Below are 17,722 nucleotides of genomic sequence, written 5' to 3' on the forward strand. Positions count from 1 at the left end.
CCTATTCATCTTTAGATCCACCCAGATCACTCGAGTCTGTCTCTGTCTGAGTCCAGAGTTGTCTCTAAATACTTAACTAGTAACTAGTATCAGATCTTAGCATATTTCAAGGAGAAAACAGGAGACCCAGGAAAAAACAGTTTATACTTGAAAAGACCATAAGATTTTGCTAATCTGTGCTTACAAAAAGAATAAGAAACATATTGTGGAATTGTATTCTAAGAGTATTAGACCAAGGAGAAAAGAAAGTAACTGTGAAGTTACTCACTGTATGAGTATGGACAAAATGTGTAAATTCAAGTGACCAGAAATCCCATTAAGTTTACTTAATTAGCCAGAATTTGGACTCAATTGTGGCCAACAATCAATTAATTTTGAAGCTAAAATTTCCATGAAAATATGAGAAACAGAAATACAGAGTACATGAAGTAGGAATGTTGGAACAGATTTACAATATGCAACCAACATCACACTACATTCTCTGAAAAGTTCCAAAGGATTCTGTAAGGCATTGAGAAATATGTTAGAACTTCCAGAGTTCCTGTCCACTGGCCCCACCCACTGGGACAGACTGCCCACGTGGGAGTCACTGGAGTTCCCTCCCACCAACCCCAGCCATCTTGATGAACTATACCCAAGATAGAGTCAACTAAATGCTCTGCCCACTGACCAAGAAGCCCCCACAGCACAGACTGCCAGCCCACCACACACCTGGACAGGTATCATGGAAGGCTCTAGCTACTGTATACACCACCAAGTAAATACCAAGAACAGCAGGAGAGGGAGACCCATGCCCAACAGAAGCACCATCTATTGCAGAGAAAACCCAAAAGCAAACAATGGGGAGAAGGAAAAGTACAAATGGCCAAGCAAGCCTTCAGGGCAACAAACAATACACCACAGAGAGGACATCAATCTCCAGAACTCAACAACACTGACACAGGATTCTTCTTCCTGTCAGATGAAGAATTCAAAGTTGACATAATTAAGAAAGTAAAAGATATAATTAAGAAAATAAAAGAACAACACAAAATTCAGAAAAACAAATCAGAGATATACAAGAAAATGCAGAAAATAAAAAGAATTCTATGAGAAACATAATCAATGAACAAAAGGTTGAGATTGAAACTTTAAATCAGAAAACAAAGGCACTGCAGGATATAAAAATCTCAATGAAGGAAGTTGAAAAAAATCTGGAAAAAAGCAATGGAAATAGAATAAATAATATGGAAGAGTGAATCAGTAATCTCAGAGACGCAGATGCAAAATGAATCAAGATAGAAAATGACAGCTACACAAAGGAAAAAGAATGAAGAAACATTTAGAGAATTATCTTGCACCACGGTGAAAGGAAATATGAGTCATAGGAATCCCTGAAGGAAAAGAAAGTGAGAAGGGAGATGAAAGCTATTCAAGGAAATAATTGAAGAAAATTTCAAATGTGAAGAAGAAAATGAAAATAGACATACAGGAAGCTAAAAGAAAACTAACTAGCTTAGTGAAAGGAAATTTACAGCAAGACACATAGTAGTAGAGCTGCCAAAAGTCCAAGACAAATCAAAAATAATGAAGCTGATAAGGGGGAAGAAACAAATAATCTACAAAGTAACGTCAGTTAGGTTAACATCAGACTTCTCTGAAGAAACATACAGGCAAGAAGAGAATTGAGTGACATGTTCAAAAAACTCCAGGACAAAAAATGCCAACCAAGAATAGTTAAACCCTTCCTACAGGAGGGAAAAATAAGAACATTTTCAGATAAACAAAACCTCTTATCCAAGAAATATTACAAGGAGCTTTAAGATCTAAACCAACAGAGGAATGAACACAAAGAACTGAACAAAAAATTAAATAATGCCATGAACCAATGAACATAATTGCAGTAACAGACTTCCATGTATCAACAATCACCCTAATTGTTAATGGATTGAAATCACAAATAAAAAGACATAAAGTAGCATGTTGGACTAGAAAACAGAATCCAACCTTCTGCTGCCTCCAGGAAATAAATCTAAGTTCCAAAGCCAACATAGTTGGAAAATAATTTTACAAAAATGGCATGTGAAAGAAGGGGCAGCCATACTTATACCAGATAAAATAGACTTCAAGCTAAAAAAGGTGGTGAGACACTAATGGACATCATATAATGATCAAGGAGACAATACACCAGAAATGCATGATACTCATCAATAAATAATTTTCAAATGAGGAAACACAAAAATACATTAGATAATTACTATCATCTTTGAAAACAGACATTGGAGAAAATACATATGTAGTAGGAGACTTCAATATCTCACTCTCATCAATGGACAAATAATCAGTGAGACAGAAAATAAACAAGAACAACAGTAGCCCTAAACAAAGATCTAGACTTCATGGTCCTAACAGACATTTATAGGAAACTGCACCCCCCAAAACTGAAAAACACTTTTCTCAAGTGCGCAGGAGTCATTCTCAAGTATTGACTACATACTGAGTGACAAGATAAGTGTCAACAAATTTATGCAGATTGAAATCATGCCAAGCATCTTCTCTGACCATAAAGGTATCAAATTAGAAATCAACTAAAAGAAGAAAGCAAGGAGATTCCCACATTACATGGATACTGAGCAATACATTACTGAAACATCACTGAATTAATGAGGAAACCAAAAAGTATCTTCACACAAATGATAATGAGGACACAACCTTCCAGAACATATAGGACACAACAAGAGCAATATTAAGAGGGAAGCGTATAGAATACAGGCCCACATCAAGAAACAAAAAAGAGTCCAAAGAAACAACTTAGTATCCCAACTTGAGGAACTAGAAAACAAAAAACAAAAAATCCCAAAATCCAGTAGAAGAAAGGAAATAATAAAAATTAAAGGAGACATAAATGAATTTTTTAAAGTCAAGAAAATCAATGAAGCCAAAAGCTGGTTCTTTGGGAAAAATAAACAAAATAAGTAAACCTATAGTTAGGCTCACAAAGAAAAACAGGGAGGAAAAAAAAAACAAATAAATGGAGACATAAATGAAAAAGGAGAAATTACAATAAACATAGCAGAAATCCAGAAGATAATTAGAGATTACTATGAACATTTAAAGGCTAAAAAGTTCAACAATCTAGATGAGATGGACAAATGCTTAGAATTATACAATCAGTCAAGGCAGAATGAAGAAGAAATAGAAAACTTGAACAAATGAATCACACGCAAGGAAATTGAAACAGGAATCAAAACCTTTCCAAAAAACAAAAGCCCAGAGAGAAGAGAGTAGAAGAAGGAGGGAAGCAGCATGGAGATCCAGGAGACCTGGAGGAGGCACATGGAGCAGAGAGACATGTGAAGAAGCTGCACTTGATTCTTGGTCTTGTTCAGGTTGAAAAAGATATGGCTTCTTATAAGAATGGGGACCAAAAATGATATGAGAGAAAAACAAAAGGGTTACCTGGTTCTGAAAGTGAGACCCTAAAACAAAGAAAAACACAAATCATGTCCCGAGCACTTCCAAAGCAGAAACCAATAGACGGTGTTAAACAAGTCATAGTTGTGGTTTCTGGATAGGGTGGAATTGGAAAGTCTACTAGAGCAATGAACCTTGCTCTTGCACTCTAAGCAAATGATTCGTCAAAGGTTGTTGGTTTGTTGGATGTGGATATGGATGGCCCTTCAGTGCCAAAGATGATGAATCTGAGAGGAAATCCAGAGTTATCACAGAGTAACCTAATGAGGCCTCTTTTGAATTATGGTATTGCTTGCATGTCTATGGACTTTCTGGTTGAAGAGACTGCACCAGTGGTTTAGAGAGGCCTTATGGTAATGTCAGCCATTGAGAAATTGTTGAGGCAGATTGGGGTCAGCTGGACTATTTAGTTGTTGACATGCCACCAGGAACTGGAGATGTGCAATTATCAGTCTCACAGAATATTCCCATTTCAGGTGCTGTGATTGTCTCCACACCCCAAGACATTGCATTGATGGATGCACGCAAGGGTGCTGAGATGTTTTGAATAGTTCACGTGCCTGTTCTGGGCCTTGTCCAAAATATGAGCATTTTCCAGTGTCCAAAATGTAAACACAGAACTCATATTTTTGGTGCTGATAGTGCAAGGAAACTAGCACAGACCCTTGATCTGGATGTACTAGGAGATATTCCCTTACACCTTAATATAAGGAAAGCATCAGATACAGGCCAGCTGATTGTGTTTTTCACAACCTGAAAGTAAAGATGCCAAAGATTATCTAAGGATTGCTGCAGAAGTGGTTAAAATATTACCTCCACCTCTAGAGTGATTCCCCAAGTATTCTGGAAATTTGTCTGGTGGTTGACACTAAGAAGATCTTTGGTAATAAGCAGTCTTGTGGTGACACCTACAAATGTAATAGCAATTATAGTTGTTTTCCTAAAGAAATGTTTTATTTTCAGATTTGATTTGCTAAGCAATGACTTACAAATAAGATTTTTATATATCAATAGTAATTACTACATTTAGGAATTTTTTTTTTTTTTTGGAAGATGATGTGTCCCAGCTCTACAGATCTGCATTTAATTGTACTGAACTACCAAAGAATCATGAGTTTATATTCTAAGCCCAACCTCGAATTCAGTAGAGAACTGCACTCTTTGCAAGGCTACAGAGCTAGTAATTTAAAGGATTTACTAATTTGTGTAAGAACACATTTCTATCAGGCATTTTATTCTGGATTTGAATCCTTCCTCAAGTATTGTTTTAGACACATTCTATTTTTTTTAGTTGATTTGCCAAACTGTATAAATTTTGGTGTACATCTTTACCTCTTTGTTAACACAAGACTCACCTCCCCTGCAAAAAAATAAATAAATAAATAACCCAGGATCAAATGGTTTCACAAGCAACTTCCACCAAACGTTCAAAGATGTACTAATAATTATCCTCCTATAACTCACCAAAAATTGAGAAAGAAGGAATACTACCAAATACATTTTACAATACCAACATTACACTAATATCAAAACCAAATACAACATGGAAAAGAAAATATAGGCTAAACTCCCCAATGAACACAGGTGCTAAAATCCTCAGTAAAATCTTAGCCACACAAATCCAACAATACATTGGATTTATTGACCAAACGGGATGTATTTTAGGGACACAGGATGGTTCAATATCCAAAAATCAATTAACATAATTCACCACATCAATAAATAGAAAAAGAAAAATCCTATGATCATATCAATAGATGCCAAGAAAGCATGTAATAAAGTTCAACAACCATTTATGATGAAGGCCCTTGCAAAAGTTGGGATAAAAGTAACATATCTTAACATAATAAAGGCCATATATGCCAAACCCACAGCTAACATTCTCAATGGTAAAAAAATGAGACTTTCAAGTAAGATCTGGGACAAGAAAAAGATGTCCTCTCACACCACAGCTATTCAATATAATAATGGAAGTCCTAGCTAGAGCAAATTAGCAAGAGAAAGACAAAATTAATCCAAGCTGGGAAAAAAGAAGTAAAGATATCACTGTTTGCAGATGATATGACAATATGTAAAAAGAACCATAAAAAAAATCCACAGGAAAACTAATTAAAACAATAAACCAGTTCAGTAAAGGAGCAGTTTACAAAATCAATACTCAAAAATCATTAGCCTTCCTATATGTAAACAATTAGTCTGAAGAGACAGAAACTAAGAAAACCATCCCATTTATACTTACACCAAAAAATAATTGAATACGTGGAATAAGCCTAACAAAGGAAATGAAAGACTTATACTGGGAAAATTATAAAATATTGTGCAAAGAAATACTAAGAGTATTACACACCCGCAGTACAAACTATACTAAAAAGTCATAATAATAAAAATAGCGTGGTGTTGGAACAAAAACAGTCACACAGACCAGTGGATCTAACCTTGAAACCCAGAAATAAAACCACACATATTTGCTAAACTAATCTATGACAAAGGAGCAAAATATATACACTGAAACAAGGAAAGTCTCTTTGATAAATGATGCTGGGAAAATTGGACTGCTACCTACAAAAGAATGAAACTAGACCATTATCTCACATCATACACGAAAATCAGCTCAAAAATGGATGAAACTCTTGAATGTAAGATCTGAAACTATAACAACACACAGCCAAAACACTACATGACATAGGATTCAGTGATGACTTTGTGGATTTGTCTCCAAGAAAACAGAAGAGAATATAAACATTAAGCTGAAAAGCTTCTGCACACTGAAAGAAACTATCACACAAAGAAAAAACAACCTGCTGAATGGAAGAAATATTAACACACCATGACTCTGACATGGGACTAATATCCAAGATCTACAAAGAATTCATACAAATCAACAAAAAGAAAACAATAACGCTATTAAAACACAGGCAGAAGAACTAAATAGACACTTAAGTAGATGACTTACACATGGCCAGTAGGCTCATTAAAAAAAATGTTCCTCATAATTTATCATTGGGAAATGCAAATCAAGACCACAATGCGATACCATCTCACATATTTGAGTTGAGGCCTATGAAAAAGAACAGAAACAACAAATGCTGGGCAATGCAGAAAATGAGCCCTCCTATACCACTGGTATGACTGTAAACTAGTGGTTTATCCCCACTGGAAAAAGAGTATGAAGTTTTCACAACATTTTAAAAATGGATCTACAACTCAAAATGGATTAAAGAACTAGACATAAGATCTGAAACCATAAAATACATAGAAGAAAATATAGGCGAAACACTACATTACATGCACCTCAAAGACATCTTTACAGACACATCACCCAAAGCAGTGATAGTGAAGGCAAAGATAAACATATGGGACTACATCAAATTAAAGAGCTTCTGCACAGCAAAAGAGACAATAACAAAAACAAAGAGAAACCCCACCGAATGGGAGAACATTTTTTTGCACACAACACTAATGATAAAGGACTGATCACAAAAATCTACAAAGAGCTGATGAGACTCAACAACAACAAAGAAAATAATCCAGTCAAAAAATGGGCAGAAGAGCTACAAAGAAACTACTCTGAAGAAGAAATGCAAATGGCCAACAGGCATATGAAAAAATGTTCAACATCACTTGTAATCAGGGAAATGCAAATCAAAACTACCATGAGATACCATCTCACACCAGTGAGAATGGCACATATTAAAAAAACTAGCAACAACAAATGTTGGTGAGGATGTGGAAAAAAAGGAACTCTCCTGAACTGCTGGTAGGAGTGCAAACTTGTCCAACCACTATGGAGAGCTGTGTGGAGATTTCTTGACCTACTAAAGATAGAGCTTCCATATGATCCAGCAATTCCACTCCTAGGTATTTACCCAAATGACACAGAAACATCAATTCCCAAGAGCACCTGCACCCCTATGTTCATAGCAGCACTATTTACAATAGCTAAGCTATGGAAGCAACCCAAATGCCCAAAAATAAATGACTGTATCAAGAAGATGTGGTACATATGCACAATGGAATATTACTCAGCAATCAAAAAAGATAAACACATGCAGTTTGCAGCAACATGGATGGAGCTAGAAGGGATCATGCTCAGAGAAATAAGCCAGAAAGAAAAAGAAAAATACTGGATGGTCTCACTCATAGCAGGAATTTAGAAAACCTAAATAAGAGACCAGGAAAAAGACTAATCAATGCAAAGTAAAAATCAAAATCAACAAGCAGCTATAAACCAGAGACACACTTTGGGGGCAAGGGGGAGGGAGGGTTGGGGAAAGGAAGGACTAGAGTCAAAATAAGGGGGAGGTGCAATTGTATGGGGAATATAACCAAAATGAAAATGCATACATTGTGCAAAGATGAAAAAAGACATAAGAATTATATAAAATAAAATAAACAAATAAATAAATAAATAAAAATGGATCTACCATGATCCAGCAATTCCACTCCTAGGCATATACCTGAAGCATACAAAAACACAAATTCTAATTGACATAAGTATGCCTACATTCATTGCAGGCCTATTCACAGTTGCTTAGCTATTTCCATAATCTAAATGCCCAAGGATAGATGAATGGATCAGGAAGATGTGCTATATATAAGCAATGGAATGTTACTCACTGATCAAAAAAGATAAGCTCTTGATTTTTGTAACTACATGGATGGAACTAGAGGGGATAATGATAAGGCATGTAAGTCATAAGGAGAAAGACAAATACTGAATTGTGTCCCTTATATATGGAATATAGGAAACAAACTAAGAAATAAGGGTCAAATAAAATCAAATAACAATCCATAGGAATATGACTGTAGAACTAAGGCTACCAGAGGATAAGGGTGAGGGGAAAGAGCAAAGTGGGGAGGGAACAAAAAGGACTATGGTGCAGGAATTTTGTTGCCTTGGTGGGTGTGATGTGATCCTATACCTCTAAATCATATACAGTGTAAGCAAATATTTTCTCAGTAAAATAATAATAAATAATTCTTCACTTTTTAATTGAATTAATTGAAATTTTATTCTATTGAAATTAGAAGGTCCTTCTTTTTGGCAGCATCTTGTATTATCATATGTGATCTAGAGAACAGTCAGTTATCCAAGACATTTTTCTGGAAGCTGGGTGTCCTTTACCATAACATTTGTCTTTTTTTTTTTTAATGGTATATGTGTGTATATATATGTACATGAATTTTATTTACATGTAAATAATTTTAGCACTTTTTACATTTCAAAATATTTTAACTATTATTTGTAAATATTCACGTATTTATTGATTTACTTAAAAAATAAAATCAGGTCATGTACTGCTATACCTAATTCCATAACCAGTCTAAAATCATTGTAATGACTACTGAATTCTCTTCTAATTTATCAGTTCTCTCATGTTGGACAATCAGATCATACCCAACATTCTATTCTTTTTTTAAGTACTTCTTTGTCTTACATCATTGCTAATTTTTGGACACTATTTGATTTCTCCTCTCAGGTATAGTTCCCATAGTTCTCCCACCATCATAGCACCCATGATCCAACACCACAGACCCTTGTGCTCTTCCCTCCATCATGATCCCTTCCCCTCCCCTTTTGGATGCCTCAGATACATGAAACTGCATGGCCAAGACTGAGGTGTGTGCTGGCTCCTGAAACTATTGGTTGGGCTCAGGTTCAGGGCTGCTTCTCAAGGGGTGGCATAGGGTTGTTTGGAAAGGACAAGTCCCTGTGAGGCCCAGAATGGAGCCTGGTCCCAAGGAGCTAGAGGTTGGGCCCAGAGTCAGAGGTGCTTCCAGGAGTGTGGCTAGGGGACACTGGTGATGGGCAGGTCCCTGCACTGTCCAGTCTTCTGTGTGTGTCAGCTCCTGCTGATATCGCTCCTGTTTTTTCATGTGGGCCTGTATTACCATACACTTCCCTCTTAGAACTGATTTTGCTATGTCCCATAGGTTTTGTTAGATTGTGTCCTCATTTTCATTTGTTCAAGATATTCTTAAATTCCTTCTTTGATTCTTTTGTTTATCCACTAGTCATTCAGTAGTGTTTTGTTCAGTTTCCACATTATAGTGTTTTTCCTGCTTTTTGTTGTTGATTTCTAGTTTGATACCATTATAAACAGTGAAGATGCTTGATATAATTTCAATCTTTATGATTTTATTGACACTTGTTTTGTGACCCAATAAGTGATCTCTCCTGGAGATTGTCCCATGTGCACTTGAGAATATATGTAGCTTTTTTATTGGGGGGGGTTACAGTGCCCTATAAATGTCTGTTAAACCCTGTGATCTAAATCTTAAGCTAATTCTAATGTTTCCTTGTTTATTTTCTCTGGCTGATCTTCCCATGCATGATAGTGGTGTGTTCAAGTCCACAACCACTGTGGTGTTGTTGTCAATGTCTGTTTTCAGATTTGATAATTGTCTGATATATTTTGATGCTTCTTAATTTGATAAATATATATTGATGAGTGTTATTTCTTCCTGATGTATTGTTCCCTTAATTATTATATTGTGTTCATCCCTCTCTCTTGTTAACTTTTTTTAATTGGAAATCTATTGTATCTAACATTAACTGTGGCTGCCCTGTTTTTCTTTGGGTCCCATTTCCTTACACTTTATTCTGAATCTCTATTTACCTTTGGAGCTCATGCCTATTTCCTGGAGACAGCAGACGGTTGGATTAATCCAGCCGTCTGCTGTATGTCTTTTGATTGGTGAATTCAGATCATTTGTGTTTAGAGTGATTATTGGCATATAGAGGTCTGTATAACATTTTACTCTCAGTTTTCTAGTTCTAGCTATTCTATTTTTGTGGATATTTTGTCTTTGATAAAGAAATGAGGGTTCCTTTCAACATTTCTTGAAAGGAAGTGCTAGTGTTTGCAAATTCTGTTTATCTAAGAAGAACTTAGCTTTTTCTATTGTATGAGCTTTTAAAAATTATTTATATACTTTTACATCATTGTTCATTTTTGAGCAATGTTTGATTTCTTCTCTCAGGTGTTGCCCCTATAAAATTACCACTATAAAGTGTCTCCAATTTATAGTTTGCCTGATAGTTTTGTCTTCTTTTTCCTGATCCCTTGCATGGTTTCCCTCTGTTCCTCCTATAAGTGAAATCATCCAATATTTTTCTTTTTCCTTCTAACTTATTTCACTGAGCATAATCCCCTCCATCTCCATCCATGTTGCTGCAAATGGCATGAGCTAATCTTTTTTTAATTGCTAAGTAGTATTCCATATTGTATATATACCACATATTCCTGGTCCATTCATCTTCTTGCTCTATTTGGGCATTTAGGTTGTTTCCATATCTTCACTATTGTCATAGTGCTGCAATGAACATAGGAGTGCAAATTTCCTTTTGAATTAATGTTTTATGTCCTTTGGGTATATTCCTTGGAGTGGAATTTCTGGGTCATATGATAGATTCATTTTTAGTAATGTGAGGGTCCTCCACACAGCTTTCCACAGTGGTTGGATCAGTTTGCATTCCCAACAACAATGTAATTTAATGTGAGCCATTCTTACAGGTGTGAGGTGATATCTCGTTGTGGTTTTGATTTGTATTTTCCTGATGATAAGTGATGTTGAGCATTTTTTCATATACCTGTTGGCCATTTGCATTTTCTCTTTGGAGAAGTGTCTTTTTAGCTTTTCTTCCCACTTTGTGACTGGATTCTTTATTTTGTATTTGTTGAGTTGTGTAAGCTTTTCTTAGATCTTTGATATCAGTCCCTTATAAGTTCTGCAAATATTTTCTCCCAATATGCAGGGTATCTCTTCATTTTGGTTATTATCTCTTCTGCAGTACAGAAGTTTTTAGTTTGATGTAGCCTCAGCTGTTTTTCTTTTCCTTCATTTTCTTTGCTTTGGGAGATGCATCTTTAAAGATATTTCTGAGATCCATGTCATGGAGTGTTTTGCCTATGTTTTCTTCTATATATTGTATGGTATCGAGTCTTACATTCAGGTGTTTTATTCATTTTGAGTTGATCTTTGTGTATGGTGTGAGTTAGTAGTCTAGTTTCATTCTTTTGCATATAGTGGTCCAGTTTTCCCACCACCATTTATTGAAGAGACTGTCTTTGTTCCAGTGCATGTTCTTTGCTCCTTTGTCATAGATTAATTGTCCACATATGTGTGGCTTTATGTTGGGGCTTTCAATTCTTTTCTATTGGTCTGTGTGTCTGTTTTTGTTCCACTACCATGATATTTTAATTATTATGGATTGTAGAATAGTTTGAAGTCTGGGAGCGTAAACCTCCTTTAGAGACCTTTGTCTCTCCCTCATATCTGAAGGATGGTCTTGCAGGATAGAGTACTTTTGGCTGATAGTTTTTATCTTTAGGTATTTTGAATACTTAATTCCATTCTCTCCTTGTCCTTAGTGTTTCTTCAAAGAAGTCATATGTGGGCCTCTCTTTTGTCCTAGGGATTAAGTCTTAGTGCTACCACCATGAAGGCCCACCACAAAGGCTTGAGTTCAATCCCCAGCCAGAGAGATAACCCACATGGCCCAGCAGCCCTCTCTTTTCTTGCCCATGCTCCCCTTAGCAGTGTGTTTCAGTAGATCTGCCTATTCTACTCCCCACTCTATCTCTGACCAATCCTCTCACTCCCCACGCCTCTGGCCTATACCCCAGTTCTATGCAAAAATAAATAAATAGAAACTAAAAAAAAAAAAACTTTTAAAAATAGCCTGATGGGGGTGTCTTTATAGGTTATCTGCTTCATCTCTCTAGTCAGCTTCAATATTTTTCCTATTTCTTGAACTCCTGGAAGTTTCACAACTATGTATCTTTCTGTAGGTCTCATTTTATTTAGTTCTCATAGTTTCATAAACGTTTATATTTAGTTTCTTCCTCAGGTTTGAGAAGTTTTCCTGTAGTATTTCTTTGAGTGTGTTCTCTGTTTTCTTCTCTCTCTCTCTCTTCCATTTTGGAATACCCATTATTCTTATATTGCCTTTATCTATGGAGTTAGATAATCTCAAAGTTTGTCTTCTTTTTTATCTTTGTATTTCTCTTTCTTCTTCCACCTGGATTCTTTGTACATTCCAATTTTGAGAAAATGATTCAAAATTTGGTCTATTCTATTTCCATAGTTTACTTCAAAACTTTTTAGGTCATCTATTGATCTCTTTTACATCCCGCATCTCCATCATTTTCTCTCTTTTTGGGTCCAAATGAATATTTGTTAAAATGAGAAATACATTGTAGTGGTTTAAAATTAGAAAATATAAAAATTAGATTAAGAACTATAAATCAATATAATGGAGCTTCCAAAGGCAGCTAACATGAATCAATTACAGTTTCCTTTTGGATTCCATTTCATCCATACAAGCAAAAATTTCTCAAAATTTTTTGAAATATGGCCTCCCCAGTGGCGCAGCGGTTGAGCGCTGGGTTGCGAAGCTGCCCGCGGCCTCTGCAGCACCGGTTCGATCCCCAGCTGCTCCCCGGCCACCGGAGGAGGGTCCCACATGGCGCGCAGACCTCTCCTGCCGCCCACTGCTCCCCTCAGCAGTGTACTTCGGTCCTTCTGCCTGCTCTGTTCCCCGCTCTGGCTCTGGTGAATTCTCTCACCCTCCGGCATTTCTGACTGTACCCAGTGCATGTATAAACAAAAAACAAACAAATAAATAAATAAATAAATAAATAAAAACATGCCTCTATTTAAAAAAAAAATTTTTTTTTTGAAATATTGCATGATTTAGAGCTCATGACACATTTTGAGAATTTTTGCTTCTCCACAGAATAAGACATTTTTAGGATCATTGTAGGTACTTACTTATTGTTTGATGTGAGATTTAATTTTCTAGGAAAAAAATTAGTTCAAGTTCATCTTGAGAAATAAATGAACTATGCAATTTGGATAATGTGTGTGACATACACATCCTGATTTGATGAAGAGGTAATTGCTACAGAAATCCATCCTTTGAACCAACCAGGGAAAGAAAATTCAGGCTCTCAAGCTTGGTTTTTCCATTATCAGTGAACTCTCTGGAGGCTTTGCACAGTAAAATCTGGGCTGGGCCCATTGGAATCTCAGACACCAGAGACATGATGGTTTTCATCTGCAATATTCAAAAACCTAGTTTGACCACAAATGTGATAGTTCAGGGAAGAAGAGGAATCCTTTCATTCAAAAGATTCCAGTATCTGGTTTGTCTTTTTTCTCAGGTAGTTATGGGCAATGCCTACCACTCCACAGCTCCCATCACCAGTGCACTCAACAATTGCTCATCCACCTCCCCCCCAAAATAATGCAAGTTCTCACTGGTGAGTCTGATCAGCACACTGTCTGAAGTCTGTGTCACTGAATTTCAGTCCCTGGAATGTGGGGATCTTATGCTGAATCCCATCCAATAACTCCTCAGCTCAAACCTTTACCTCTGTTAGGCAGAAATATGATTGCAATAAAATGGCAATACAGGGGAAATAACATCCACCTCCTTTGAGAAATTAATCAGAATATCTTTGTTCCATGGCTTGAGAAAGAAAGGTGCAATGACCCCTATGTTTATTACAGCACTATTTACAATACGTAAGGTATGGAAACAACCCAAATGGCCAAAAAGAGATGACTGGATCAAGAAGATGTGGTATATATACAAAATGGAATATTACTCAGCAATCAAAAAAGATAAACTCATGCCACTCACAGCAACATGGATGGGGCTGGAAGGGATCATGCTCAGTGAAATAAGCCAGAAAGAAAAAGAAAAATACCAGATGGTCTCACTTATACCAGGAATGTAAAGGATCCAAATAAGGATCAGGAAAAAACTAATTATAATAAAATCAAAATCAACAGGCAACTATAAACCAGAAACATTCTGCAGGGAGGGGGAGAAGGGAGTAGGATCAAAACAAGGGTGGGAAGAGCACAAGAGACCATGGTGATAGTTCACAGGTGATTGGGTGGTGGGAATTTCACAGGGACTATAACCAAGATGAAAATGCATACATTGTACAAAAATGATGTAAAAAATATATAAAATTTAAAAAATTAAAAGCAAAAAAGAAAGAAAAGTGCAAGGACAGTGATGCTACTATTTTGGCTACGTGTTGAGCCTGTTCTTGTGATTCCTTTAAACTTAGTGCACCTATATGAATTACCACTTGATCCAACTTGTTCCTCCATTTGCCACCTACTCCCCACACAATACTGTGTGATGCTCAGAGATAGGCCTTCTCCTGTGATGCCATTCGCATTATTTACTCCCTGTTCTTCCACAAGATAATCCCATGCTGACAAATGACTGAAAGCTGACTTCTCCATGTGCTATCATTGGCATGAGGGTGGCAGCCACAGGAACTTGAAGTTTCTTGCTTGAGGAGCCATCGAGCTGCTGAGACCTGGGATCTGCTTCATGGCCTCAGCCACCATCACCACTCTTCAGATCAGTCCTGCACTCTGCTCCCCACTGTTTTTGTATTCAAAGCTTCAGTTTCTATCTTCTGTTCATTAATTTCATATCTTAGGAAAAGCATATGTTTTTTCTGAGTTTTTAATATATCTTTGATCTGCTTTTCTGTGTTTTCTATTTCTGTTAATTTTTTATACAATAATTTTGAACTCTGTACCTGATAGGGAAACATGATCTTCCATGCCTTTGTGGTTGCATTTTGCAGGTTTTTGCTCTCTGTGGTGAAATATTTCCTTAAGGAAGATGTGGCATATATACACAATGGAATATTATTCAGCAATCAAAAAAGATAAGCTCATGCCATTCACAGCAACGTGGATGGAACTAGAAGGAATTATGCTCAGTGAAATAAGCCAGAAGGAAAAAGAAAAATATCAGATGGTTTTACTTATAGCAGGAATATATGGGAACCAAATAAGACATCAGTATGAAAAATAATAACAGTACAAAACACAACAAAGCAAAAATGGACAATTACAAATCAGAGACATACTGCAGGGGAGGAGGAGGAAGAGAGTTCAGAGGGAGGGAGGGAGGAGCACAGGGGACTGAGGTGATGGTGCACGGGTGCATTGGTGAAAAAAACTCTATGGGGACTACACCTGAGGGGGTGGGGGGAAACAAATATTGTTTAAAAATGAACAATGGTGTAAAAAATTAAAAAAAATAGAAAAAATAAAATGTGTTTGGATGAACTTCAAAAAAAAAGGAAAGAAATGTTTCCTTGAGGACTCAAGGTACCCTGCGTGGTATTTTCTACCTGCCTATTCTAGGGGTGTGTGTGTGTGTGTGTGTGTGTGTGTGTGTGTGTGTGTGTGTGTGTCCCCTGAGGGTGCAGAACTTCATGTTTCCAGCAGATGGTGCTGTGGGATTTTTTGGTTTGGTTTGGTTTTTGGTTTTTTAGCTTTTCCTGGCTTGACGTTCCAGTATGTTGTATAATATAAGTTGGTGAGAACTGATCTGCAGCTGCTGAGTCAGGAGGTGGTAAAGGGCCTAGAGGGGTCCAGTTACTGGTAAAAGTGGTGTTCGGGGGGTGTCTCATGTTTGTGACACTGCCTATAGTCATCCCTTCTGGGTATGTACACCTAGTCTGCTGGCTGGACTTTCAGCACCCCTCACAGAATCAGCTTGATACCATGAGTGAAAGGAGTGCTACTCTGCACCCTACCCTGGTCACCCTAGCACCTTTTACATATATCTCCCCTCAGTTAAGGGTGTAGCACCACACTAATCAGCTCTCCCTTTCCCAGGATTGCCAGACAAACACAGGAGCACAGATTTGCACATCAGCTCCTGACCCTGCTGTAGTCTCTAGGTACCTCTCTCCACCCACATTTTGTTGTATAGAGTTGAATTTCCTCAGTGGCTCTTCTGTTGTGATCAGTATTGGTATCTCATCTCTAGGAAGTGTGCCGGTTTTGTACCAAATCATGGGATCCCCTGAGTTCAGTGCCTCTCTTTATATTATCTTCCAGGCAGTGAAACTGGGAAACTCCTCTGATACCATCTTCCCAACGTTTTTGCAGATTCTGGATTATTGAAGTAGTAGGAGCCAAGTGATAGTGGACTGCCAGATGGTAAGTCAAATGCTTTGATACCAAGAAACTTTGTTGGTAATTAATTGACCACAGTGTCTCTCAGAATGAAATGGAAATTCTTGATCTATGTATTTGGAAAAAGTTAAGGTATGGTATGCAGAAACTTGGTGCTAGTCTTTAAAATGGTAAGTCATGGCCTATTACCTAGCCAAGCCAATTCACAGACTAAGAACCCCCTGATTCAACTGGGTTCTATTAAGGAAGAGCTGCACAACTCTACCAAATATATATAGTGCAAGTCTTCTAAACCACCACCCAGAAGTATCTATTGACATTTACTATAACAAATATTCATGTAAAGAAAGTTAAAACTAGTCTTTTAGGAGTAAAAGTGTTGTCTGCCGACTTCCCCCATATATAACCAGCAGAATAATATACCTGCTGATCAAACAAATACTACTTACATAGTAAAGGTAAACATCATTTTTTTTTATTTTTTAAAAAGATTTATTTATTTATGCATACAAGAGCTGGGGTACAGGCCAGAGGTGTGGGATGGGGGTGAGAGGACTCACCAGAGACAGAGTAGGGAACAGAACAGGCAGATTGACCAAAGTACACCACTGAGGGGAGCAGCAGGCGAGTCAGGAGAGGTCTGCTGCACCATGTGGGTTGCTCCCTGGCTGGCCAGGGGATCAAACTGGTGCTGCAATGGCTGCAGACAACTTCATAGGTTGCGTCTCAATGCCTTGCGCCACCAGGGAGGCCCTAAAGGTAAACATCATTTTGACAGAATTTTAGTAGTGTTTCAGAGAGGTAAATGTGTATAAAATTTAAGATTTTGGGCCTCCCCAGTGGCGCAGGCGGTTAAGCGCTGCGCTGTGATGCTGTCTGCAGCCTCTGCAGCGCCGGTTGGATCCCGGCCAGTGGGCTTGGGTCCCACATGGCGCAGCAGACCTCTCCTGTGGTGCTCGCTGCTCCCCTCAACAGTGTATTTCATCAGTCTGCCTGTTGTGTTCCCCACTCTGTCTCTGGTGAATCTTCTCACCCTCCCACGTATCTGGCCTATACCCCGGTTCTTGTATAAATAAAACATAAATAAATCTTTAAAAAAAATTAAGATAGATTTCAGTAGTGTGACTGGCTCTTGCAATGCAATGATCTGTTGTGATACAACAGAAATGGTGGATAGTGTAAGCATGAGTTGTGGCAGTCTTGATGAGAAAATGTTTGAGAGGCAATTGAATTCAACCAATTGAATCATATCTTGTTCTGAAAAGATGCTCATTGAACAGTGTATTACTCATATTAA

The 17,722-nt window shown here is 37.3% G+C and overlaps 2 pseudogenes; one reads left to right on the plus strand and one right to left on the minus strand.

The window, feature by feature from the left end:
- Positions 1-861: 861 nt before the first annotated feature.
- LOC119236822 (iron-sulfur protein NUBPL-like) lies at positions 862-4,283 on the plus strand (annotated as a pseudogene).
- A 9,077-nt stretch (positions 4,284-13,360) lies between these two features.
- Positions 13,361-15,054, minus strand: LOC119236824 (N-acetylneuraminate lyase-like; annotated as a pseudogene).
- Between the last annotated feature and the right edge of the window lie 2,668 nt (positions 15,055-17,722).

Source organism: Talpa occidentalis, unplaced genomic scaffold, assembly GCF_014898055.3.
Source record: "Talpa occidentalis isolate TD23 unplaced genomic scaffold, MPIMG_talOcc4v2.1 talOcc4.9, whole genome shotgun sequence".
In the NCBI taxonomy this organism is placed as follows: domain Eukaryota; kingdom Metazoa; phylum Chordata; class Mammalia; order Eulipotyphla; family Talpidae; genus Talpa; species Talpa occidentalis.